Genomic DNA, 26,121 nt, shown 5'->3' on the forward strand with positions numbered 1-26,121 from the left:
CAACTCAAGCAGCCATGTGTCCTTGACTTCAAAAAAGTTGTAATCTCTGGCAGCCAATCACTGAAGCGGTGGAGCACCTTCCCACTTAACCAGCATACATCCACATGCAGAATCAAGTCTCCATATTTAGCATCAATCTCATCAAATAATAACTTAAATAAGCAATGCTGAAAAGCCTTAGCACAAATTAAGTTTACAATTTTAACCACAACAACCATCACTTTTGAGAAATTTACTAATTTACTGGCTAGTCCTTGCTGACAAATGATACAATGGTAGCTGACAAAGGCAGAAAAAGTGAGATCTTTCCTACAAAGTGCGATGAAACCAGCATGCGCACCACTCAAGCGGAAGGTTTTTCTCAGTTGCATACATTTTGAAAGCACAGCATATATCCTCACCTCTTGTTTTCTTATTCAAAGGCAAAAGGGTGAGAAAGTCTTCCTTGATACTGGCATCATTAAACAGCATGCAAAAGTATACGACAAGCTGGGTCATGTCAGTTACATCCATTTATCAAATTGCATAGAAAAGAATTCACAAAGAGGTAAATCTCTCAGAATGACGTAGCTATAATAAATTAAACACAATAACTGAAGCAACCATATGATTTACCATGATCAACTTGTAGGGTTATGTGTGTAGCATGTGTGGGAAATATGTTTAGGGTTATTTGGGGTATGTTTTGCTGTGGGACTTTTATGGTGAACAGTGGCATTAGAAGAATAGTTGAGCTGGGGTTGAGTACTTAAACCACTGTCTCTTTCCCCCAAAGCTGGGGGTAAAGCCTAGATCAAGAGCTAATTTAGAGTGCTATGTTAGAATTCTGGTCATGTGTGTACGGCAAAGCTGTGACCGATACAGCTCAATAAAGCATATGACTTTTAACAGTTGAGTTTCTCTCCCCTCCTTCCTTATCCAGATGCTACAAGGTTATTCCTTGATATTTTTGTGAATTGAAGTAAGACTGACATTTCCTTTACTCAGGTTTAATTTAATTAGTTAATCTATTGGAAGACAACATTTGAAAAATCAAAAGAAACAATTAGAAACTGCCCCCAGAAAATGTGGTAAAAGGTCACATGTTGAGATTTATCAGTTTAAAGAATTTGATTGTGTGATTACTTTAGAATGTGTGGCAGTACATGTGCAGTGTCAGTGCTAAACTTTGGCATTAGAGCCACACAATGGCTAGCATAAAATAAATGGTTTTACCATTAAATGTTAAAAGATTATATGATTTCCAGGATTTGCTGTTTTTCTGGCAGTCTCAAAGAGAAGAGATTTACAAATTGCCTGGGTTTCTATGCAAAAGTCAAATCCCTCATTCGCTGTCTAGTCAAATTCTGCTATGGCAGTGAGACATGCCCCCGGATTGCAGTCTAGTGAATCTCTGCTACCACAGTAAGAACTGTCCCCTGCTCATGGCCTAGTCAAACTCCAAGATGTAAAATAGATTTTGCTTCCCTTGGTGTATGCCACATGCATGGATTTTTTCCACATCTCTGTAGACAAATGCTAATGGTTGCTAATGAGTTTTGACCCCTGTACTCTCAATTGTGCATTTAAGGGGTTTATGCGCAACCTCGCTTCAATATTCTGCCATATGTAGTTGTTGTTGGACTGTTCCTTCTCACTCAATCTGATCAGACTCTGCTTTGACATTCTTACTAATCTGAGAAACATTTGCTCTTCTGTTTTATCTTTACATATTGCACTAATACATGAGCATCATGCTCACTGAATGTCTTCTTGTTTTCTACTACAATTTCCAACCCTATTTACTGCTATCTTTCCCATAGATCTAAATGCCGAGGTCACTTTTAGTCACTGTTCCTAATGAAACACTAGCCAGCTGGACAACTTGAGTTTGAGTATGGGATAAGCAGTATTGGCTAGACAGCACTAGAGGGAGAATATGGTGGTTTTTAATCCAATGCACTCCAATACACTTAGAATTTAGCTAAGATTTGTTGTTAGTAGGAGTTGTGGTTAAGCCTTAAATTCAAAGCAATATATTGCCAAAAATCATGGGATCTGCCACTGTGGAGGCAGCTTCCTTTCTTAAAGAAAACTCAGAATTCTTTTCCATTTTTACAAAAAAAACATCTTAGGATTAAATTATTATTCATTATTCTACTAGTGGGTATACTTTATCAGGTCTTAGATAAGATCAAAACAATAGCATTGCTGTTTTAGTAGTGCAGTAAGACTTTTTAGAAGGAATTCTGTTGCAGTTTTGCTGTCTCATAAAAAGCATAGAGGATACATAAGCATCTTGTTTGTAGTGCTTAAAGCAACCCATTTGATTTTTGAAGGATGCTTTTCCATTGAACAAAATATGTGTTCTCTGTCTTCGCAATTCATTCTTTCTCACGTAAATTAACCTTATTAATTAGGGCATCCAGTGACCAAAAGCTTGCAACCTAATTTAAAATATATGTTTTATGCAAATGAGAAAGTATACTTGACTGACCAATTTTCGACTATCATTGATTTCACAAATTGATTTTGACAGAGAATTTTCACAGTGGAAACATTAAATAGTAATTTTAATATATTCAGTCAATATTTTATTATTTTTTTTAATACACCACATTACTAGCAATTTTTTGCTTAATCAACACAAATTAATTGTCAATGGCTATCAATGTCACTTTTTAGCACAGAATATGTAGAGCTATAGAAAAATGGCACAGTAAACAGAAAAGGAATCATACAGCTTAATCACAGTCATCTGTTATAATGTATTAGAACAAGAGAATGTATGATAATTAATAATAATAATAAACACAAAAACACCAAGAACCTAAACAAAACAGAAATTTCACATAAAAAAATTACATCATTAAAATTGAGACATGTAAAAATGTTCCACCAGCAGTTACTAGAGACAGTTACCAATAATCATTGATCAGTTTCAAAAATACTTGAATATACCACTTTATTATGTTATTTATTATGTTAGTACAATTATGAACAAATATTGTATATCCACAAATCATATCTAAAAAAAAAAACTCTTTACATCTAATGAAATGTTTAAGTCTTTGAAAAGATAAATGAAAGTTTTCCAACTGATCAGCATAAAGCTATTCCGTAGAAGCTAACCATTGTTCCTCCGACTTGTTTCCCCAACTTTGCTGGACATCCAGGTCTTCTAGGTGCAGCTCTCTCTTCCGTTTAAACTTCAAATCCTAAAAATGGATTTAAACTATGGGAATACCTCACTTGCAATACATTATATTTGTTTAAAAGAAAAACTCAGTTACACTGACAGTGTTTTATAAATAAAGATACATTATTTGTATTCACATAAAATAAAAATAAAAGGCTATCCTGTAGCTCTCTCTTCAGTGTGTAAACTACTGGTGCTAACTCTAGAAACAGACTTCTAAAACAATTTGCCACTTGTGTAATTGTTCCTTGTTGAGTGGCAGTATTCAGCCTGGTCTATTTTCTGATTAATCCATTATTAAATTATACCTCATCCTTCAAGATTCTACTCTATTAAGCACTCAGTGATCCACTACATAGAATACGTTACCATAGTGATTAAACTACTTTGGGTAACACTTCATTTTAGGTGGCAATGCCTTTATTAAGCCTATTAAATCAACAGCTTTTAAGGCTATCATAGACAATTAAATTAGTTACATTATAGAGCTAAATGATGTCAATTTGGGTCTATTTTAGCTTGGTGCTGAGCTTTTAAATTTTTTTAAGATCTCAACGGTAAATCACAAACAATGATTAGCTTTATATGTACATAAACTGACCACAGTTCTAAAGGGAAGATTTCAATTTTACATTTACATTTACTAACACATAGTTGGTGCATAACCCCTACTTGAACATGGGGTCTGCATGAACTGTATGTATTAACATATCTTCTAGTCCGTACTGAACTTAGTAAGATTTGGTTTCTTAAGATTGTCATAGCAAAACACTGCTTGGATGTGTCCATTAGGAACTGAACAATACATTGGTTGGCCTTTAACACCAGCCAATATGGAGGTGCCACATAATTATCAATAAACATACTCTGCACAATGCTTAATTCAACAGTTATTGCTTAACTATAGTAAATAGCTAATAACCTATATTACCACATAGTTGTATATTACTATATAGTTACATAGCTATAGTAAATAGTTCATATATTATATGATTATAGTAAAAAGACAGCCAGTTAATTACCAACTGTTGGCTCTAAACAGGGCATTACAAGAGCACTATAACAGACACCTAAAATTAAGTTTTACTTTATTTCCTTCAAACACCAGATGTATGTGTTGTATTATCAGTGACATATATTGTTGCTGTCAGAGCAAAACCTTGCATCTCCAAAACAGTAACTTAATAAGGCAAAAGCATACTTTATTTTTAATGCAAATCAATGTAACCAGACTTTTTCAAGTAGTTCTGGGCTTCTTTTCTGGATTTCTTTTAGTCCATTCATCATGATATTTATGCACAATGTAAAGGGCAACTGAGATGTTTAAATTATGAAAACAAAAAAAAATGAAAAGAGAAATATCAAAATGGAGATATGACATTTTGTTCTGACAGCACTGTCATGTATTAATTATATAAATTAAGTTAACAACTTACCCAATATTCATTGTTTATTTTTGGACTTGCCTTTGCCTTTGCCTTTGCCTTTGCCTTTGCCTTTGCCTTCGTTCAGGGTGACCTATATCAAAATAAAAACTGACTTGAAAAGTAAGTCCCTCAGATATTAGCCAAGACAACTTGCCACATGTGCAGTGATTGTTAAGCTGCAATTCTCATCAGTTTTCTTTTCTGATCAGGATTATTTCTTATAGTTCACAAATTAATTTTGTAATTCTCTTATTTATTACATATAAATGGAATTCTATTCATTAATATAAAAAAGACACTTTACATATTTTAATTGTGACACATAATTTTCCTCAAATTCACATTTTCAGTGACAATAGTGCTAAAATGGTACTATGGCTTTCAGTATTACTAATATTACTAATATTGAAAGCTATGATTGGGTGAATATTTAGACAATGTGTCTTTCGACCACATCATATTTCAGGACAACTCCAAGATACCATATTACCATGATACCATAAGGTAAATTCTGATTCAGGTATTTTTTATCAAAGACATGAAATTCCTTAACATATGTTTTTCTTTTATTTTCCTTTACTGTCAAATAGGTTAAATGATTTTTAGATTTTTCATAAAATAACATACAGTAGGGTACAAAAGTCTGAGACCACTAGTGAAAATGCTTCTATTTTGCACTCTTTTTTAAATTTAACACAATATGTTCTATTGTTCTATTATCAGCATAACAATTTGAGTGACAAATAGAATCTTTGAAAGATCTGAATGAATTTCAGAATTTCTTAGTATTTGGTATTTTTCCCTATTTGCTTTAATGACAACATACATACAAGCTGGCATGGACTCCATAAGTTTGTGTAAAAGCCCCTGATCAGTAGATCAGATCCTCCTGAGAATCGTCTGAACACAAGCTTCAATTGAAGCACTGACCTTTCTGTTCAAAGGCATTAATATGGTCACAAATTTGCTTCAGTTTGAGTTGTGACCTAGAACATTTATTAAACATTTATGCTGCAATTTTCATTCAGTGTCATTTCACACAATCCATTGTGTCATTTAAAAAACAAAATTCCTGTTTCTCTGTAAGCTCTGATTGAAGTGTAGCAACTTTTGTCTGCCTTTAAATGCTGTCTGACATTTGGTTGCATCACGTGTTCCAGTGGCCGGGAAAAACTATAATAACCAATAATGTCTTAACATTTTATCCCTCCTCCTCCCACCATCCTGATCTATGTTCGAACACCCATCATCACCTCCGCTCCTGGCTGCAAATGCATGTATGTCAGCAGATAACCTCCTTTTTTCTTCTTACTTTACTCACTTGTTGTAAATTAATTACTTCTGAGTTATTTCATTTTGTTTATGCTGGCAACCCTTCTTCATGTTAACACAAGTGAGAAAGTTCCACTTGTCATTCTAGGATTTTTTTCTAGGTGGGGCTGTAATGTTTCCTGTTCAGGGGACCAGTCCTGGTCCTGGAGATTCACCAATGTTCAGATCTGTATCTAATTTTCAGAAGCCTCTGACGGCATCTGTTAAATGGATCAGGTGTGTTATATAAAGACTGGAGCTAAACTTTGCAGGCTGGTAGATCTCCAACACCAGGATTGGGTACCCTTGAAAGATGAATATTGTAGAAAAATTCAGTTCATTGAGGCAATTCAAGTCATGTCAAAAACTGTACAGACGTCCAGTATTTGAAATATTTGTTTAAAAAAAAATAACAAATAGTGACCATTCTAAAAACTCACTGTCACTTGTCTTCTGTCTGTTGAAAGGCCTATACTGGCACCATAAGATGTTGTGTGCTTGGACCCCAATAATTGCCACTTGCAATTGCGTTCTACATCAATTTCAGACAAAAACAAAGCGGTATCTGAGTATCGCAATTGTTAACAATGATAATTTACTCATACTAGCCTTTTTGCACCCACCATTTTAAAGCTATTGAAGAGAGAGATCATATTTGTGAAAATGAAATTAACTGCTTAAAATACTTCTATTGTAAAGAAGAGGTTTCATTTAGCAGTACCATTAAAGCACTGATTTCTAGTAATTTTAGCTAAGTTGATATTATCCAGCAGCACTCCTGAAACTCTTTCAACCTGTATAATTTACGTGAGTAGCAATAGGAATTTCACTGAAGGTGGACAAGTTTGTCAATGATGTGACTGGAGGTGGCGAGTGTCTTAAGATGGGGGCACTTAAGGGGCCAATCAGATTTTCTCTGAGGCCACTGACCCTGTGGCCCTGCCCCTAAATCCACACCTGGGCAGTTCAGATATATGGCGATATTTGAACTGTTTTCTAAGGTTTTCTGCACGATGACCTGATTCTGAACGATAACCTGATGACTTTTTTCTTTTTTCTCCTGCTTTTGCCCTGAAAGTGTAAGAAAAGTGAAAGCAACATGCATGCTAAATGGCTAGGCTGCTATGTCTTAAAAAGTTTTTTAAAAAATCAAGCTTTTAACAAATAATGAATCTTGTTTCAGATACTACAGGAAATGCACAATTAAAATATTGTACTACCTCATTTTTTTGAAAAAATCTGTTTATTTTACACTCACTGAGTACTTTATTAGGTACACCCATCTTGTTTCTATGCTCATTGTCCATTTTATCAGCTCCACTTACTATATTCGTGCACTTTGTAGTTCTACAATTACAGACTGTAGTCCATCTATTTCTCTGCATACTTTGTTAGCCCCCTTTTACCCTGTTCTTCAATGGTCAGGACCCTCACAGGACCACAGAGCAGGTACTGTTTGGGTGGTGGGTCATTCTTAGCACTGCAGTAACACTGGCGTGGTGGTGTCCTATTAGTGTGTGTTGTGCTGGTAAGAGTGGATCAGACACAGCAGTGCTGCTGGAGTATTTACACACCTCAGTGTCACTGCTGGACTGAGAATAGTTCACCAACCAACAACTAGAGAACGACCAACTAAAAATGTGAAACATCGGATAAGATACTGTCTGTGACTTAACTTCAACTCCTGAATAATAAATTTACCTCCTGTCCATTATTATTTTCTGAGTATCCTGTTTCACTCAGAAATACGGCACAGTAAAGAAGAAAAACGTGTTTTAACACGTCATTTTCATATCGTGTTTGTAGCTAGATGTGGTAAATAAACAGTACTTAAAGCTTTCATCTTTGAGAGAGAGGAGAAAATCAAGCTCCACTCTTGTTTCAGATCTAAAAATTCACAGATGTTTCTGTCCATCCTTCCACTGTAAGAAGACAACTCAACACTGTGGTCTGAAAGGATGTGTAGCTGTCAAGAAGCCCTTACTGAGAAACGGAAATAGACACAAAAGAAGAACATTTGCTCTATAACACCTGAGATATAAGGTTTTATGGATTGATCTGTCTAAATTTGTAATTGGGACTACTTGGATCACAAGGAGCAGAAACCTCAACTTCTAAGACAGCAAAAATAGCCCTAAAAGTAAGCCTTCAAAGAACAAAGGAAGATGGACACACTAATTACTAAAAAATTTTTTTTACAAATATATACAAAAAAATATTATACAAATTTGTATTTAATGGCTGCTTTGACATTTAATGAATGCAAATTTGTTTTGTGTCTTTTGGACACTTGAATATGCAGTAGTCATTCTCAGTGGTCTTACTGAGCTATATTTCTAGATCAATGTTTCTAGACATTCTCTTCTTGTTTATATTTTATATACATTGTTTTTTTGTTGTTGTTGAACTCTACTATAAATTGCCTTCAATAAATAGAAATATACTAGAATCTACTGTGTGAATTGTCATCAGGGAGGAATTAAAAAAATATTTTAAATGTCATTGTTTTAATTCATAGCTTAAACACAATAAAATGGCATTATTGGCAATAAGTGGTGCACAAAATGCTTTACTTCAATGATCACTTAGATTAAATTACTTTTTTCAAACATCTAATGTTTGTGTTATTATGCGATTTATTTACATATATTAAACCAGCTGCATGCTGACAGAGGGTAAAGCAGAGATCACTGAAAGTAGATCAAGGTCAGTAGAGAGCAGAGACAGTCATCTAGATCAACAGTCTCAAATCCATTTTTGGGAAATCACTGTACTGAATAATCCACCCCAATGCACCTCATCCAACTTATAAAACTCTCAATAATTTACTGATGAGCTGGTTCAGGTGTGTTGGGTTAGAGAATGGAAGGACTGGAGCTCAGAAGCACTAATCTAGAGTATTGTCTAAATGTTGGTCAAGAGTTTAAAATGAACAGCTACTGTCAGATGAGAGGTAACAATGCAGCCTGGTTCTGTGCATTACTCAGAACAGAAACTGCTTTAAAGAAAAAAGAGCAATTGCAGTAGTGTAATTGTAAAAAATGGTGATTATAATTAATACCACTCTTAGCTGATTGTACAGAAAATAATTCAACCTTGTAACATTATTAACATGGCATTATTCCTTTTTTCTTTCTTTTTGTTTGAACATATTATAAGCTTGTGCAATAAAGGCTTATTTTTTTCTGATTATTAGAACAGAGTTTGGGCTGGAACGATGATACATTATTCATTTTTATCAAAATTGTACGGTAAACTGTGCCATCATCTACAGTTGAAACTTTTTTGGCTTTTTTTTGGGTGTCCCACTCACAGTTTCACCTCCAGTGTGCTCGACCCTAGGTGGAGCTTCATCTTTGTCATGTTTTCCAGACTGACCTGTATGAAAATAACGACCACAGGCTTGAAATGAAAGAATCCAAGCTATGATGACTATGATAACTGGCAGTAGTTCTTTGTTGAGCTGGAACAGTCGTATTGTTTCTGGCTGTTCAATAAGGACTGTTCAATTATTCGTCCAACAAAATTCTAGGGTAAACAGGACTTTTACTGAAAATTAAAACTTACTCTCTGCCCCTCCTTCTTTAGAAGTCCCACTCCTGGGTTCAGCTTCCCCTTCGTGTTGCACTTTCGCTGTGTGAGGACAAGTAACAAGTAGCTTTTAGTAAAGTGATGCCTGCAGCACCAATACAGTTTTACAATCCTTTAGAATAGAAAACAATCAGACAAAATCTGCTATTATTACTAAAATCAATTGGATTGTTTTTTATTTACTTCATTAAATTAAGAATGACACAATTATTTTTTACAATGAAGTTGAAAAAGTCTCTGATAAACTTTTTTCCCTATCTCTCGGCAACAACAATGGCAGCCACGTTAGAATAAAAAATAAGACAAATTGAAATAAAGCACATTCAGCATTTACTGTCAGCATTCCCTGTTAGAAAAAAACTGAAGCAAAACCAGCATATGCTGTGTTTTACATGCTGGTATGTTTGTATAAATTTGCTTATGCTGGTCTAAACTGGCTCTGGTTTCCTCCCACAGTCCAAAGACATGCAGTCAGGCCAAATGGTCATGCTAAATTGACCCTAGGTGTGAGTGTGGGCATGAATGTATGTGTCTGTCTGTCTGCCCTGCGATGGACTGGTAACCTGTCCAGGGCGTTTCCTGCCTTCCACGCAATAACTGCTTGGATAGGCTCCAGCTCCCCCTGCGACCCAGAAGGATAAGTGGCTTAGAAAATGTGTGTGTGTGTGTGTGTGTGTGTGTGTGTGTGTGTGTGTGTGTGTGGTCTAAACTGGTTCATGCTGGGCTAGTGTTGACCTGCGCTGTTTTTTCTCGACAGGGTTAGTTAATCAGAATAAGTGCTTCATTATAATAATATCTTCTTAGTGTTTCGCGCTTTGAGTGGGAAACTCCTATAAATGAATATGAAATGAGGCAAAAGAGAAGCCCGCGCCCTTTATCTTATTTTAGGTGCTAAAAAAAACGTTGCCCTTTCTTAGTAAATCGCAACAGCCACTTTTTAAAGTCAAAACATCAGCAAATCTGCCCTTAACCTGTAAAACTGCAGCATAGGGCAAAGAATTTATTTGAGTGTTTTAAAAGCTCTAATTGTATTAAAGCTAAACCTAGACTGTAAAGGTGTACATAAAACACTGTCAGCACTGGGTGGGTAAAACAGCTGCTTAACTGAAGCATTAAACAATAAAATGCATGGTTGGCCCATGTTCATAATTATATGGCAAAAAGTAAAAAAAAAAAGACTGAGGGCCCAGTGTACTAAACTTTATGCACATACAGATCTGGATGCATTCTGCCTGCTTTTTATGTACAAAAGTGGCACACCAGCCTAACCATGCAGTTTCTGTGAGATGGCACACATAGCCCATGTGCACAAAAAATGCAGCATGTGCTTTCCTACTTCATGCATATGTATTTGAGAGAGGGCAGCACAAAATGTGACACGGTTGTGCAAAAAATGGATGGAGATTAATTGCTGCTGAGAGCAGACGCCGCCTAGATGGAGACATGAGGCTCTCACATATGCTCAAAGAATATTTACCAACACAATAGCATTATTTAAACTCAGGTGCTTGATTCACTAAAGCTGACATTTGTTTTGATTAGGAACAGAGGGAAGCAGCAGCTCTCTCTTCATGACTGAACTTTGTTTCTGTTTTGTCTTGAGCTTGCTGATGCTCTTGTGCCATGCTTTATTTTTACAAAGCGTGCAGTTAGTGGGCACAGTTTAAATCCTTAAAAAACTTTTTTTCTAAACTGCAAGGCCTGTTTAAATATATATATATATATATATAATAATAATAATAATAAAAATAAAAGGTGGCACCGATAAGACCAGAATGAAAAATTTACTTAAGGTGGGGACATATCCAAGCAGGTGGGCAATGAAAAATGCTGACCTTTACATGGCTAGCATTAAATTGTCGTGATTGTCACATTTAAGATAAAATCTTTTGCCTGTTTCATTGCATCATTACCTAGCCATCTTAATTATCTCACTGTAGCATATAAATAATTACTACGAGTAAGAAGATAAAAATGTGCAGATTTTAGGAAAAGTTATTCTGCACTAATGCAATGCTGTGTGTTTGTGTGTAACAGGAGAAATACAGTTTGGTTTGGGTTGGTCATCATCATGTAACTCCCAGTTTGAAGACAAGTCTCACTCCAGTCCTGCTAGGTACATGCTAGTAGCACAAATATTATAGTTTCTGAGCTAGCTAACATTAACTTGGCAAACTCTTCACAAAGTGATAATTCTACAAATAGTGATTGAAACACAAAATATTATTCCATTCACATTTATGGTGTACATATTTTTCATGTACTAGTACTTGGTGACTGTATCTTTGCCTGGAATACTAAAAATGGCTAAATAACCCTTATGGAAAAAATATATCGACATATAGTTTAGTACTTTTGAAATACATCTTACCGCATACATACAATGATTAATGCAAAGTGCAACGCAAAACATAGACGTCAGTACCATTTAGTTTTATCTGCAAGCTTTGTTAAAACTACCTACAACTGAAAAAAAAAATGTATCAACAGATACAAATAAATGTAATTAAAAAATGAATTTAACAAAAACATTTTTGCTGATTTTCATATATTGCAAAAAGATATTTGATAGATAAATTTGGAACATATTTTTTCCACATGGAAAGGCTGCTAATTCAGCAAGATGAAAGAAAAAAGAATTAATGTTACAAACTGATCGATTGCAAATAAATGGTGTGGCCGCTGTGTTATTTCACCAGTTATTACGTCATTTTTATCATAAGATTATGTGCTTCAATTAATGCATTTCTGATTTCTTACATTATTTGTTAGCCTTGCATTGGTAGCATTGTCAGGCTAAGAGGGCAACACAGTGTGTGGCACCACTGGCTACCATTTTCAGGGGACCCTTGCACAAACCCTTGTGCATTTCAACAATGGGTAGTCAGTCAGTCAGTCAACCAGTCAGTGACTTAGAAAAACATAGCGACTCTTGTAGGCCCACTGGGTGGTTCAGCAAAAATACACCATTGTAACACATCTGTGTCATATGGCAATTATTTACTCTTTTGGAAGCATTGTAAACTTTTGTGACGAAGGTTTAACTTCTCTACGTAGTGCAATAGAATCTGTGCTGGAATTTATGCTAAGTAGCAGTTCTTTTTTGAGCTGGAACAGTCGTATGGTTTACTTTTCTGATGAATATACTCACACATACATTATGGCAATCAATTTCTATTCCTCTTCTTTTTTATTTAAGTGGGGTATGTACTCATTATTAATATTAGCATTCACATTTGCATTGATAATGGCTATTAAATGAGGATCACATCTCATCCAACTTATAATAGGTTTGTCCAGTTTTTGGTGTAGAACTTGAAACGAAAATAAAACATCTACTGTCAGATTAGAGGTAGAAATGTGTGTTATTCAGAATAGAAACTGGGGTTTGTTTGGGGTGTTTCACACTCAGAAAGGAAAAAAAAAAAAAATCGAACTTTTGTTCTACTCCCAGGTGTAGCTACATCAACTTTTCCCAACTTTTTTGGAAATGGGGTTGTAGATCACTAGTGCCAAGTCCTGGGTATCTAAATTATAAAAGGCTTGATAATTGACTGTTCAGCAGGTTCAGATGTGGAAATGGTAAGACTGGTGCTGGTATGAGTTCATACTTGCACATAATTTATAACAATCGATTTCTTTTCCTTCTCACTCATTTATTTCTGTGGGTTTTGTTTGCATTAATATTAAAGAAAAGAAAGTGATGCAAGGACGGAGGATCTAGAACACTGCTCTCAGTTCCAGTTCTGATTCAGCTGTGTTGGGGCAGAGAATGGTAGGACTGGAGCTAAGAACCATTGATGTTGAGATGTAACATCCTGGTTAGCTCTAAGCGATATAATAGTCTTGGCTCAGCCTTACGTATACATAAATGACATACACGGAAATTATTTGCTCTCAGTGTAAAGCCAGAAACATACTTCATGCAAGGATGAAAAGGCAGATGCTTCAAGCTATGCTGAAAGTTTTGTGCTTTGTTATGCTCTAAACAATGTTAGAATGTGTCACAATGCAATTCATAATGCAACACATGCATGCCCTACATTTTGAGCATTACAGCAAAGGGCACTATAATGACAGCCAAGCCTGACCAAGCAGTCTTGTACGGCCAGCGTGCGTTCTCAACTGCCATAGCAAATTAATTACACACTTTTTATTCCAGCAGCTCATGCTTCTCTACTTATCCACATTTAGCTGTTGAGGCTGTTGGAATAATAGTAGGTCCCTCTCTGATTTGTCCTCGTTCAACCCCTTGAGTACTGAGTGTTTTAACCACAACAGTAGCATAATAATGTACAGTGAGTTTGTACCAAAGGGCTGTGCGTTTATAGTGCATTGGCCAGGCATTCTCATTTGTGTTTGCGCACGTGTTGAGTATGTTACAAAGTTACATTTTTGTGAATATTCAGTTATATCAATTAACTTGCTAAGAACAATGTCAGTTTGGAAAAGAAAATTTGAATTTAAATGCATGTTGTTCTGTTCTGTTGAAAAGCTAAAATGAGGGAAAGGTCTTTTGTGTGGAATCAATAATGTGTCAGTTTATGTCAAATCTAGATGTATTACATTGCCTGTTATTCCATTACTTACTTGGTGGTGGCTGTTGTCCTTTCTGTGGAGTGAAATATAAGGCACATTATGATTCATTTTCAAGCAAAAAGAAAAAAAAGTTCCAGTCTATGTGTTCTCAGTAATAAACTGAATCATAATGTATTGTATAAATTGTAATGAATTTTGTATCAAAACAATAAAAGAATAGTTAATTGGAAAATCAGATGTACACAATCATCCCCTTTACCCAAATGCAGCCAAGATACATTTAGTTTGGCAAGTTTTTTCTTTAGCAAAGCTAAATTGTCATCACACAAACTGCACATCTAATTCAAGGGATTGGCCCAAACAGCATTTTATATGATTTAAATGCTTGGTGGTATTTTCAGTGAGTACTTACAGTATTTACAGTGAGAACAAATACTTGTTCTTAAAATTACTATTGAACTATAATATTTAAGCTTTATTATTAACCTTACTTTAAATCAGGGGAGTCCAGTCTTATCCCCAAGGGGGATAATAAGTTGGTCTCAGTCTTCAACAATTGATCAGATGGGTTCCTGCTTTGTTGGAATGAAAACCTGCAGCCACTTCAGCCCTTTGTTGATAGATTGGACACCCCTGAGTTAAGAGCTATTTGTATCTCTTGTATAGCCTTCAGAGTCACATATTTAAATGGCAAGGATGTAACAAATTACAATTATTGCTTTATTCATCACATTATAATTTTAGTTTTAGTTTGTTGTTCTTATTTATTTAAACTATTCATTTTATGTATTTATTTATTACAAGTGTTTAGATATCATTTATTGACTTCTGTTGCTTTGTCAGAGTCAATTTCTTTAGTCGCAGTGCTCGGATGCATAAGACACCTGAGTTTCCATTTCCATTCCCTAACATTTTAGCCAAGCTTTGAGGTGCGCTACATTATTCCTCTTAATAAACAGCAAGACATACAGCTCTGTCTCCTCATTATTCACTGCCATCACTGCAATATTTTATCTGATGAGTTTTCATCAACATAACACACAAAGGTAATAAGAGGGGAAGGTGGAGATCATGTCTGCAGTGTCTGAGATTTTCAAAACAGAGTTAGAAAAGAAAAACCACCATTTTACATTGCAAATAAATGTGACATCACATTGTGCTGCATTTTGGGATTGTGCTGCCATATTGACAGGGTTCCTTTATTGTTTATATGCTGCAAATAGTCACACAGCAAGATCGTAAAGAAACTGCTATTTTATTGCTTTTTTCAGGCTTGTCATGCTTTATATTGAATCAAATGAAATGAGGGAATATCTTAACTGACTCCTAAGGGATGTCAAACAACTATAACCTATAATGATCAAATCTGTCTCAGTGATAATCTGATCCACACAATCTCCCAAACAACAAGTGGAGTAACTATCTAGCCATGCTAACATTACCTGCTCTTTCATTCACAGACCTTTTTCCTAGCTGGTGTAGGCTCAAGTGCCTGTTCCTCTAAGTATGTCAACATTTTGTCACTCGAAGCCAATGTACATGTTTTAAATTGTTATTTCCTTCAGTCACCGGAAGTTAGCTAATCTATCTTGCTGACATCTTTCATTCAGGTACTGGCAGTTCTATAGTGTGAAACTATAGAAATACATTTCAGACACCAAACATTTCTTGGCTGATTACATACACCAAAGTTAAAAAAATTTCAGTGCTTGAGATTTTACAATCTCCCCAATCTCTGGGAGAAAGCTCCTTGTCCAGCGGGAGGAAAACGGTCATCAAAAAAAAAAAAACAAGTAAATGTGTTGAGATCTCACTGTATCTTTAATCTCTGCTAAAACACACTCATTTAGTACTAGCATATGACAGCAAGATGTCCCTCACATTAGACCACTTTGAGTGGCAAACACTGTCCTTTATACACTCACTGAGCACTTTATTAGAAACACCTGTACACCAACTCATTCATGCATTTATCTAATCAGTCAATCATGTGGCAGCAATGCAGTGCATAAAATCATGCAGATACAAGCCAGCAGCTTCAGGTAATGTTTACATCAACCATTAGAATGGGGAAAAAATGTGATCTTAGTGATTTTGACTGTGTCATGATTGTTGGTGCCAGATGGGCTGGTTTGAGTATTTCTATAACTGCTGATCTCCTGCGATTTTCATGCACTGCAGTCTCTAGAGTTACTCAGAATGGTGCAAAAAAAGAAAAAAACATCTAGTGAGTGGCAGTTCTTTGGAAGGAAACACATTGTTGGTGAAAGAGGTAACATATATTGGCCAGACTGGTTGGAGTTGATAGAAAGGCCTATGGTAACTCAGACAACCACTCTGTACAATTGTGGTGAACAGACAAGCATCTCAGAACACAACATGTCAACAACACAGCATGTCAATCATTGAGGTGGATTTGTTTCTATCAGCCAAGAACAGCTGCAGTGGGCACACAGTCACAAAAGCTGGACAGCTATAGGCTGGAAAAACAGCCTGCTCTCATGAATCTCTGTTTCTACTGAGGGGCATAAATGGTAGGGTCAGAATTTGGCACCAACAACACACATCCATAGACCCAACCCACCATGAGTCAACAGTCCAGGCTGGGGGAGGTGGTGTAATGGTGTTGGGAATGTTTTCCTGGCACACTTTGGGCCCATTAATACCAATCAATCATTGCTTGAATGCCACAGACTATTTGAGTATTATTGCTGGCCATGAGCATCCCTTCATGGCCACAATTTACCATCTTCTAATGGCTACTTCCAGTAGAACAATGCATCATGTCACAATGTATCATGTCATCTCAAACTGGTTTCATGAACATCTCAATGAGTTCAGTATTCTTAAGTGTCTTTTCCAGTCACCTAAGAACACTTTTGGGATGTGATAAAGCGGGAGAGTTGCAGCACAAAAGCACACCTGAAAAATCTGCAGGAATTGCAGGATGTAATCATGTCGACATTGACCAAAATCTCAAAGGAATATTTTCAACATCTTGTGGAATCGATGCCACAAAGAATTGAGGCTGTTTTGAGAGCAATTATTAGTTAGTATTAGTACATTATTAGTACAATGTTCCTTATAAAGTGCTCGGTGAGTGTATATTTACAGTCTTATGCAAAAGTTTAGGTGCCCCTGGTTAAATGTCATGTTTTGTTTTCTAAGTTAAAATAACATCCTCTACAGAGAAAGAACTTCTGCACATTTTAATGCACAATTACTCATGATATGATGAGTTTAACCTACTGGAAAAAATAAAATATAAAATGTGGTTTTTGTAAAAAAGTCATGGCTTATTTTATGTGTTAAGTTTTATTTTTTCCGTAAATAAATAGAAATTGTGCACTAAAATTATAAGAAAAATGCCATATTTAAGTGTGTTCTCTGTAGAGGATGTGATAACTTATTTTCACTTCATTTCAATGAAAAAGGAAAACCATTTCATTTTACTGGGGCGTTTTCAGACCTTTGCATAAGACTGTATACTAATACATACAATAAAAAAAGCAGGAAAAAAAAATAAATAAATATATATATATATATATATATATATATATATATATATATATATATATATATATATATATATAGTGTATATATATATATATATATATATATATATATTACATAGGATTACATTATGATCGATATGATCTAAACCTAAGGCATTAATATAGATAATACTAGGCCACCTACTTTTAAAACCATTATTTATAGGATGCTTTCTTTTTGGAGGTGGTGGTTCCAAACCCCAAGCTTTAAATTTACACCTAATTTTTTTTTTCATTTTTAAATGTTTTTATATCTTTTTGTTTTCTTTTAAAGTGAAGTTAAAAAATGTAGATGTATCATCAGTTTATTGAAGGCCCAGAAAAGTATGTTTCCTCCTTACTCAAAATGTTATATTAGCAGGAAGTATGTGATTATCTTCATGCTTCTGCTTTGGTCCAACAGTTCTTGGGCACTGCAGAGTGCATAAAATGACCTGTAAATTATTATTTTTTTTTTTTGGTATACTGCCCCCTGACCACCGTTCAGGAATTACACTTTATTTGGCGTGATATTAGACGTCACAGACAACACTAATTGACTAGAGGGAATCATAAGCTACCTTATACTGCATATTCATGAATTGTGAAATCAACTGATCCTCTCACACTTCACATGCTCCATTTTGCTCTACTTGAGTAACGTTACAGTTACTAGGAAATGACACTTAGTTACCAATGCTCAGTTTTTGGACACAAGAGGGAGAATGGACACTCTCTACATTCTATTCCAAATAACCAATAGACCAAATAGACCAAATCAAAATGGCTTAATTTTCTTTCTGGGGTTGAAGTGACACCCAGTAGAAGAGTTTCTACCTAGCATTTTATTGCAGACTCATTTGAAAATTGGGCTTAATACAGTTCTGGATTTGCCAGCCTAATCAAGCTGAAAGCAGCAGTTTTCCTGACACTAACTGGAGGCAATGTGGATGATAAGATGGTAAATCTATATTTTTAAATAATAGTTATCGTTTTTATTTGAAACTTTTTTCAATAGTGTACCAAGCAATGAGAAAGTAGCAAAATGTGCAGACTAATGTTAGCTAATTTAGTCATCTAATTTTGCTTGCTAGCGTTACATTAACATTATCCACTTGCCATAAAATATTTTGCATCTAAGATTCAAGTCAGCTACAAATGTATATTTTATAATGTTATATGATATGATACACTGACATTTTTGAAATTGCCAATAATCACTGTCCCACGTTTAGCTCCCGCCATGTAACTTATAGTTGATGCATGTTAGCTAGACCTTGTTAACCAGCCAGATAAAACCTAGCTAGCTTATGTTAGCTAACAGTGGAATCTCAGTCAGTGATTGCCAGTGGAATAAACACAGTGATTTACAAGTGGCTAATTTAATTCTCTGAATAAATTAAGGTAAAAGTGATCAATATGTAAGAAATACACAGATGATACTGCTCTAAATACTCTCTAATTTAATGTAACCAGAAGACTTAATTATCCCTTATTTAATTGAAGGTTTTGCATTTCATCTGTAATGTTAACACAAGCTGAAATCAGCTTCTAAGTCATCAGTTTCTTGTTTAAATTTTTGTGTTCCACCTTTAATGACGAAGCTGTTACATCCTGCCAGTGCCCACCCATCCATGTTTCTATTGATTGACGTGCCTCCACGTCAGAATCTGTTGCAGAGGTTATGTCAAACGCTAAGACTGTCAATCAATCTGCTGGGGTCCACGCCCACAGAGCAGAATGGTGAAAGGTGACAGAGAAAAAAGAAAATACAAAACACTCCTTTAAATGTCATTTTGGGGGAAAATATTGAAGGAATATTTTTTGCTGAAATATTTATTCTCCAGAGATTTTAAGAGATGTGCTGTCCTACATGTATATGTCAGTAGTTGACATGTGATGTACTGGCTAGCATTTTTGAACTCAGCTAAAATTGTCACTACCAAAACAGTCACTACTGAAACAGAGAGTTTCAGTAGTGTTACAGCTATTTTGGTAGTGACACCATGGAATGTACAACAATGACTTTTCTCATTTATTTAGGTTGACTGCTTTGGCCTGCTGTAGGGTTTATTTTTGTAATCTCTGATTGTGATATAGACCACAGGATAGCTTCAGGCTTTAAAGACATGCTCCAGTGCTTCTCCAATGCTACAGCACATCAGTCTGAGCAAGGACTGGGGTGCCTTTACATTCTCAGTGCAATATTTGAGCGCCACATTCTCTATGGATTACCAGATCATGAAATTGTGATGTTTGGAGTGTCTGGATAGCTAGTGAATAATTTATCCAATCTATTGCTATTTATCATTGTAGCAAGAAATTATTAAAAGTACTAACCTAGCTACTTCTTTAACTCTTCTGGTATGTTGCAGGTCAAATGGACCTGTTTAAAAATACAGGAAAAATATTTGCAATCATTTTTGGAGCATCAAACTTTTTTGTTAGTCTTAATTAGTGTAAAAAACATAAAGAAAATTACTAATTTAATATGTTTGTAACCCATCCCCCGCCACCACCACATGTTTATATTAAACAAATAATGTTCAGGTCAATTTGACCCAGAAGTGAGAATGGAGGCTACAAAGAGTAAAAATATCAAACTTGTATCAAAAGTGTGAGAAGTATCAAATATTATTCTACCTGAGATGGGAACCCATGGCAAAACTCTGGGTCCCCGTATGTAGTCCTACCAACATTATGCATCTGTACTCTCTCAGAGGTTGTGAAGATGAGCAATATGAGCAGAAAGGATTAGGATAGTGATACAGAAGAGGAAGTGTCTGAAAGTGAAGATGATCTTGAGATCATTTCTGATCATAATGATAAATTATCAGATGATGAGTATATTGTCTCACAGCCATCAACTCCAAGAGAGACAATCATATAAAAAATGTCATTAAAACATGCATCAGGTCAATTTTACACAGGAACATTATTGCTGTTCATTACAGTCTAACATAACAGGAGTTTTAAGTTAACAACGAAATGGAACTACATCTCCTACTGCCTAGCAAGCTATGTAACCATGCTTAATTTTTTAGAAGACATAGTTTGCTTAAGTAGAACTACTAGATATACAACCCCATTTCCAAAAAAGTTGGGACGCTGTCCAAAATGCATATAAAAACAAAATGCAATGATGTGCAAAGCATTTAAACCCTATATATAATTGAAAATAGTACAAACAGAAAATATCAAATGTTGAAACTGAGAAATTTTATTGTTTTTTGAATTTGATGCCAACAACACATTCCAAAAAAGTTGGGACGGAGGCAACAAAAGGCTGGTGAAGTTGTATAATGCTACAAAAACACCTGGTGGTTGATTGGCAACAAGTCAGTAACATGATTGGGTATTAAAAAGCATCCCAGAGAGGCTGAGTCTTTCAGAGGTAACAATGAGGAGGGTTCACCACTCTGTGAAAGACTGCAAATAGTGCAACAATTCAAGAATAATGTTTCTCAATGTAAAATAGCAAAGAACTTTTGCTTTTCATCATCTACGGTACATAATAACATTAAAAGACTCAGAGAATCTGGAGAAATCTCTGTATTCAAGGGACAAGGCCAAAAACTAGTATTCCAGTATTTGCTGGCCATGATTTTCAGGCCCTCAGGCAGCACTGCATTAAAAACAGACATGATTCTGTAGTGGAAATCACTGCATGGGCTCAGAAACACTTCTGAAAACCACTGTGTGTGAAAACAGTCTGTTGCTGCATCCACAAATGTTAATTAAAACTCTAAAACACAAAGAAGAAACCGCATATAAACATGATCCAGAAACACCGCCGCCTTCTCTGGGCCTGATCTCATTTAGAATGGACTGAGGGGAGGTGGAAAATTGTCCTGTGGTCCAACAAATCAACTTTTGAATTTCTTTTTGGAAATCATGGACACTGCATCCTCCAGGCTAAAGATCACTCAGCTTGTTATCAGTGCACAGTTCAAAAGCCAGTGTTCATGATGGTGTAGGGGTGCACTAGTGTACATGACTTGGGTCACATAAACATCTGTGAAGGCACCATTAATGCTGAATGATATATACATGTTTTGGCAACATATGCTGCCATCCAGATGACGTCTTTTTCAGGTAAGGCCTTAATTATTTCAGCAAGACAATGTCAGACCACATTCTGGATGTATTATAACAACATTATTCCGTATTAAATGAGCCTGGGTGCTAAAGTGGCCTGCCTGCAGTCCAGACCTGTCACCACTGAAAACATGTGGCACATTATTAAATTAAAAATACGACAAATGAGACCCCGAACTGGTGAGCAGCTGAAATCCTATATCTTTACAAGAACAAGAAAACATTTCACTTTCAAAACTACAGCAATTGAGTGGTACAGAGTGGTGTTAAAAGAAGAGGTGATGAAACACAGTGGTAATTGTGCCCCCGTCCCAACTTTTTTGCAACGCATTGTTGGCATCAAATTCAAAATGGGCATATACTTTTCAAAAAACAATAAAATTTCTCAGTTTCAACATTTGATATGTTGTCTTTGTAGTATTTTCCTTTAAAAATGTGGTTTACATGATCTGCACATCATTGCATTCTATTTTATTTGAGTCCCATCTTTTTTGGAAATGAGGGTGTAGCTCAATTTATTTAAAGAAATGTATTTAATTAATCTTAATTTAAATAATTTTAATAATTTCTTTACTTATTTATTTATATAATAATGTGGCAAAAATAGGTAAGAGAGTCATTGTGAAAATTTGATTTTCCATAAAACTAGTTTTTTAAAACGACATCAACCATTTTTAGTCCGCTAATGCACTGTGTCAATAACTTATGGATTTTTGTAACATTAACATAACACTGTGTTTAAAAACAGAGATGTATTTAAGGTACAGTCTGTAAAATAAAGATTCGTACCCCGTGTTTGAGCCAGCCTGCAACCCTGCTTAGAGCTTCATCATTCTTCCTGCAGTGCAGTAGTCCTTTATCCTCATGGAACAGACAGTCCACTGTGAGTGTTTTTGGTCTGTCCACAGCTTTGCTGCTGTCTGATACAGTGCACTCTGGATCGAATGTGTGATGGAGCACCACTAGAACAGCAGGTTTATCTGCAAATACAGCAGATAGTTGATAGAATTGATAGAACATTTAAATAAAAGTTTGGAATTTAGACATTTTTATATTAATAAATTATATTAATTATAGAAATAAACCAGTAGAATCAGTGCCTTTATCTTTTTCGTTGAGGGTTTGCAGTGCAGCAGCAATATCCGTTCCAGCTCGTGAAACAACAGGACAGACAATTAGAATAACTTTACACCTCTCCAGTGAAGACTCCTTCAGGAAGCGTGTTCGCTTTAGAAGTTCATTCCAAAATTCCGTCCAAGGTTTTTTGGTATTTTCAGGCACGATCGTGTAGCATTTAACTTTTTGGAAACAAAAAGTAGATTAAATAGAATACTGTACTCTACACAAGTGGTGGGCAATATTATAATATTTTATCATTAATGTGGTAAATTATGTCACAATATGCTTTTCTGAGCATGTAATGGTCATTGTCGATACACGTATATTGTCAGTAATGACCAACTACATGTTTCATGCAAAGCAGTGTGTGAAATATTGAATAAAAATCATTGTGTTCCTAGTTTTTGATAGGATTTTATATTTTTAAATGTAGCATTATTGGTGCATTTTGTCTGTTCCAATATATCAAACCTCACATACACCGATCAGGCATAACATTATGAACACCTCCTTGTTTCTACGCTTATTGTCCATTTTATCAGCTCCACTTACTATATAGGTGCACTTTGTAGTTCTACAATTACAGACTGTAGTCCATCTGTTTCTCTGCATACTTTGTTAGTGTAACGGTGGAGGCAGGATGCAAATGCAGAGTTCAGAGTTGCAGAGGTTTGAAGAACAGACAAGTCCATGACAAAAACAAAACCAAACTACAAAATGTAATAAAACAAGAGCTGTGTCTGATCCACTCATACCAGCACAACACACACTAACACACCACCACATCAGTGTTACTGCAGTGCTGAGAATGATCCACCACCCAAACAGTACCTCCTCTGTGTGGGTCCACTGGGGTCCTGATCACTGAAGAACAGGGCAAAAGGGGGCTAACAAAGTATCAGAGAAACAGATGGACTACAGTCTGTAATTATAGAACTACAAAGTGCACCTATATAGTAAGCGGAGCTGATAAAATGGACAATGACCTTAGAAACAAGGAGGTGGTCATAATGTTATGCCTGATCAGTGTATTTTGTATTGTTATATATTTTTGCCATATTTCCCACCCCTACTCTACGGCCCAATCCCATTTCACCCCTTGCCCCTATCACTCAGCCCTTAGCCCTCTGTTTTGTGCGTTCACATCCAGCATGCTAATGTTTCGGTAACTAGCTAACTAACTTTCCCGTTCCACCTTAAATAGTTTGGCAGTGCTGACGTCTGAAGCGCCAGAATGTCACTGTGACAATCGAAAACAAAGGGTATGGGTAAAAAGAAGAAATGGGATTGGGCCAATGAAGCAGATAAGGAGATTATACTGAACCTAACACAGAGAAGTGAGAATGAGTCAGATGTAGCAGGTAAATAGATTACACTGAACCTAACACAGAGAAGTGAGAATGAGTCAGATGTAGCAGGTAAATAGATTATACTGAACCTAACACAGAGAAGTGAGAATGAGTCAGATGTAGCAGGTAAATAGATTACACTGAACCTAACACAGAGAAGTGAGAATGAGTCAGATGTAGCAGGTAAATAGATTACACTGAACCTAACACAGAGAAGTGAGAATGAGTCAGATGTAGCAGGTAAATAGATTACACTGAACCTAACACAGAGAAGTGAGAATGAGTCAGATGTAGCAGGTAAATAGATTATACTGAACCTAACACAGAGAAGTGAGAATGAGTCAGATGAAGCAGATAAATAGATTATACTGAACCTAACACAGAGAAGTGAGAATGAGTCAGATGAAGCAGATAAATAGATTATACTGAACCTAACACAGAGAAGTGACAATGAGTCAGATGAAGCAGATAAATAGATTATACTGAACCTAACACAGAGAAGTGAGAATGAGTCAGATGAAGCAGATAAATAGATTATACTGAACCTAACACAGAGAAGTGAGAATGAGTCAGATGAAGCAGATAAATAGATTATACTGAACCTAACACAGAGAACTGAGAATGAGTCAGATGAAGCAGATAAGGAGATTATACTGAACCTAACACAGACAAAATGATAAACTATAAAACTTACTTTTTGGGGGTGGTAGAGAAAGTTGTCCAAATATTCCTGCTGTAAATGTAATTTTTCCAAACATACCTCCTATATACATATAAAAAAGAAGAAAGTCTCTTAGATATTAGCTGAGATAACTTGCCATATGTGCAGTGGTTCTTTGTTGCAATAGTCATAGTCATCATTCTTCTTTCTGATCAGGACAGTGGCACATAATTCATGAAAATTGTTTTCTATTTGTCTTCTTTCAGTTCATTAATATAAGATGGACGAGGTAACATTTCGATTGTGACACGTCATATTCCTCTATATTAAATGAATATTTTCAGTGACAATGTTGGTTAACACTTTCCAGCCTAGTGATGACATCATGGTTTTCAAAACCTTTCTAAAAAATCGAAATTCTCTAATTGTATTTCCATTAATCCTTCTTCTGAAAACATGAGGATGAGATGCAAGTATAAAGTGCAAAGACCGAAGAATCAACACTAAACTTGATTGCCAAATGTCTCAATCATCACTTCAGTCATCTGCTACTGGAGCCCCATAGCCCCATCTCATTTCTGTTTTTAACATGCCCTCAACCACTTTTACTCACGATCGTGCATCACAGCTATGTCACAAAAGTGGCTACTTGAAGCAGTGGCAGAAGCTGAGGAGAGAACAGCAAGGAGCTCCTTGAACAGAATGTACATAAGTAATTGCTGTGTTTGTCTTTAGCATGCTAACTAGCCAGCTAGCAAAATAAAGTGATGAAGCTGTGTCAGCAGTCATATTTAACAGATGATAGATTTAGAAACCTAAAGAGCAGTAAATTGAATGTTGTGATTTTGAAATATTAAGCATTTTAAAATAATTTACTTTTAAAATAAATAATTTACAGTAACCATTCTACCAAAATAGTTTGTAGTTTGTCTTTTGTTTTTCCCTTGTGATGTTAACATTGTGTTTCATATAAGAATCTGTGTTTCACCCACACTACAGGAATCTGAGTCATAAATAATGAATGTTTAAAATTTGATTCAGAATTGGGCTGGTCACACCACACAACCGCAGGTTGCTACATCAACAAAAAGCTCTAAATCCTTTCTTTGGCCCATCCTTTACAAACTCAACACACAAGTACGGGGAGGGGCTCTGAGTCAGTATGTCTGTGGTGGACATTATCCTTTACAGGTAACATGCAAACAGCTGAAATAAAAAGGCCTTAAATTTAAAATTTATCCAACTCTCCAAACTTGACGCTCATGTGTAGGGTATTGCTCTAAATTTGCATACACATTTTAGTAGTTTTTGTTCT

At 35.6% G+C, this 26,121-nt stretch overlaps 1 long non-coding RNA gene across 1 annotated transcript; it reads right to left on the bottom strand.

Annotated features, from left to right (window-relative positions):
- Window positions 1–4,639: 4,639 nt before the first annotated feature.
- LOC118803825 lies at window positions 4,640–22,628 on the bottom strand. Its single transcript, XR_005006927.1, has 5 exons — window positions 22,467–22,628; window positions 14,098–14,119; window positions 9,484–9,549; window positions 9,230–9,294; window positions 4,640–4,696 (listed from the first exon to the last, which is right to left on the bottom strand). It is a non-coding gene; the product is annotated as an uncharacterized LOC118803825 (long non-coding RNA).
- Between the last annotated feature and the right edge of the window lie 3,493 nt (window positions 22,629–26,121).

Source organism: Colossoma macropomum, unplaced genomic scaffold, assembly GCF_904425465.1.
Source record: "Colossoma macropomum unplaced genomic scaffold, Colossoma_macropomum, whole genome shotgun sequence".
Classification (NCBI taxonomy): domain Eukaryota; kingdom Metazoa; phylum Chordata; class Actinopteri; order Characiformes; family Serrasalmidae; genus Colossoma; species Colossoma macropomum.